General features: G+C 34.0%; 1 non-coding gene across 1 annotated transcript; it reads right to left on the bottom strand.

Annotated features, from left to right (window-relative positions):
- Positions 1 to 2,310: 2,310 nt before the first annotated feature.
- Positions 2,311 to 2,472, bottom strand: LOC122108849. Its single transcript, XR_006147638.1, has one exon. It is a non-coding gene; the product is annotated as a U1 spliceosomal RNA (small nuclear RNA).
- Between the last annotated feature and the right edge of the window lie 637 nt (positions 2,473 to 3,109).

Here is a 3,109-nt window from a genome sequence, read left to right as displayed (position 1 = left end):
GTACCGTTTGTCTCTTTGCTCTTGGCTTACCTTGCTCAACATGATTTCTTCTAGCTCCATCCATTTCCCTGCAAATGCCATTATTTTGTCATTTCTAATGGCTGCATAATATTCCATAGTGTATAGATACCACAATTTTTGGATCCATTCATCTGTGGTGGGACATCTGGGTTGTTTCCATATCCTGGCTATTATGAACAGTGCTGCAATAAACATGGAGGTGCATGTGTCCTTGTATACTGGTTCCTGTTGCAGGGTCATATTTTATGAGTATGGACCCCATTCTTTAGGCCTGCCCTCATGATATTATCACCTCCCAAATACCCTAATTCCTAATGTCCATTTTGTTGGCATTTGCTTTTCAGCTTCTTAATGTGGTGTTTAGAGGTAGAGAATGGGCAGCAGCATTTCTATCACACCAATGAGCAAAGCCATTTCAAGGAGGAAAAGCCAACAATAAGCCTCCCTTTCAGTAGTCCCCCTTTTACATTCAGTGTGAGAAAACCAACTTAAGGAAAGAATAAATAAGGAAGCATATGAATAATGAACTACATCCTATTTTCTTTGTGTGAGTTATTTCACTTAACATGATGAACTCTAGTTCCATTCATTTATCGGCAAGTTACGAATTATATTCTTGTTAATGACTGAGTAACATTCCATTCTGTATATATGTACACCTCCGTTTATCAATTTAAATTCATCAATTTAATCAATTTTAATAAGCTTATGCTGTAATTTATGTGTTCTAAGTAGCATTATGATAAATATGGGTTTGCAGCTGTGTAATAAAGTACCTTAGATGCTCTTGGACATATCTACAAAAGTGATTTGGCTGGGTAATGTTGGATTTCTATTTTTTTCATGGGTCTCCATAATAAATTTCATATTGACTAGATTGATATATACTCCCACCAGCAGTGAATGAGAATTCTTTTTTTTTCTATATTCTTCCCAGCATTTGCTATTGTTTTTTAAATTTGGTTTTTATTATCCTTAAGTCATTGTGCAAAGGGGTTTTGATTCAATATGTCAGTTGGTGGGTACAGCCATTTGATCAGTGTTACCTCTTTCATCATTCTCTATAATCTTTCATCATCCCACCCATCAACCCAGATTCATTCGTGTACATGTACATTCAATATTATGACTGCATTTCCCCACCATTCCTCTCTCTCTGTTTCTCCACACCAGCCATGCTGACTGAATGAGGTCAAATTTCAATGCAGTGTTAAGTTGCTTTCCCATATAGCTAAGGATGTTGAAATTTTTGTGTGGTTATTGGTCATCTTTACTTCTTCGTTTGAAAAGTGAAATAGAAAATGTGGGCCTAAAATTTATTTGGAAACACAAAGATTTCTAATAGCCAAATCAATCTTAAGCATAAAAGAGCATTCTTGACAGTATCATAATACTTATAATTACACAACAGAGCCATAGCGATAAAAGCAGCATGGTACAAAAACAGACACACAGAACAATGTATTTGAATAGGCAATCCTGAAATAAGCCCAAGAAGGTAGTGTCAATCTGATTCTTGATAAAGGCATCACAATATATATAAATATATACTTATATATATTTATATGTACTTATATAAATATGTACTTATATATATTTATATATACATATATAAATATATCATAAATATATAATATATGTTGTATAACATATTATATTATAGATGATATATTATAAATATATATAGATATATAAATATACATATATTTATATATACTTTAGGAAAAAGTCTCTCTTAGAAGTGGTGTTGAAAAATGGATATATACATGTAGATGACTAAAACAATCACACAGTGTGTAAGAATCAGCTGAAATATGGAGAATACCATGGGAAAACCTAAGGAGAGGCTTCAAGATACAGTCATGGAGAAGGACTTTCTGAATATGATAGGACCATAATGGCTCAGGATGGATCAATTGGATTAGATCCAATTAAAATCTTCTGCACAGCAAAAGAAATAAACAGCAGAATGAAGATATAGATTACAAAACAGTATAAAGTCTTTGTCAGATATTCATTTGGCATGGAGCTAGCACTTAATATACATAAAGAAGGAAAACTTAAACATCAAAACAACCAACAGTCCAACCAATAAAAAGCATTGGGGTTCTTGGTAGGTCAGATGATCTCTATCCCTTAATACCTACCACTGAGGTTTGGTTGAGGTTTGGTTGCATGGAATCTTAGGTACGTAAGTAGTTTCCCCTCCAGAAATTTAAGCCCTATATTATTAAGAGCTTCAGTTTTATATTATGAAATTCTATCTTTTTTATTTTATTTTATTTTTTAGGGGAGAGTGCAAATGCAGTCCCCCACTACCACAACTAAAGCAGTCAAATTCCCCACATTTGGGGAAATCGGGGGAATCAGCACATCTGGAGAGCAATGGATGAGCTTCGTCCTGGAAAAACCACCTTCGTGATCATGGTATCTCCCCTACCCGGTAAGTATATAAAATTCTATTTTAACTTTGTAAGATATTAAAGCATTATTATGGTACTGAACTTGTGTTTGTCAAATTGGATCCAGCTTTCATATAGAAGTAATATAGAGGTATATATACATATATTTGTTAGCTGTAATACAAAAGTAAATGTGCATAGATATGCGGATATGTTAAATATATATCATCTATATCATTATGAATATAAATGGGAATTTACTATGATACCCTTCAATCAATGAGTAGTGTTTACCACCTTGAGTGCAAAGTTGTGGTATTCCCAAAGTCTCTGGGGGCAGAAGAAATGACAATGGGAATGACTTTGGAGCCTCTGTTTTATGTGAGAGTTTGAAAGATGTAATTATATTGGGAGGGTACATATGAAGAAAAACATAAAAAAATCCTACAAAGCCTTAACAAAGCCTTAGGGACCAACCAATGGAACATACATACAGAAGGAATTTTTAAGATTTTAAGGAGAAAAGGATAGACAGAACACACCCTGACATCCATTTGAAAGACATAGTTGAGGAAATTAGTGACTGACACAAAGTAAAGTTGAAAAATGGCATGGTGGAGAATGAACTGGTCATTCTCATGCCCAAAATTTGCACTGATATCCAAGTGATCCAGGAAGATGATGAT

The sequence above is a fragment of the Dipodomys spectabilis genome, unplaced genomic scaffold, assembly GCF_019054845.1.
Source record: "Dipodomys spectabilis isolate Male_0828 unplaced genomic scaffold, ASM1905484v1 ptg000066l, whole genome shotgun sequence".
In the NCBI taxonomy this organism is placed as follows: domain Eukaryota; kingdom Metazoa; phylum Chordata; class Mammalia; order Rodentia; family Heteromyidae; genus Dipodomys; species Dipodomys spectabilis.
This window is presented reverse-complemented; position numbering and strand designations above follow the sequence as displayed.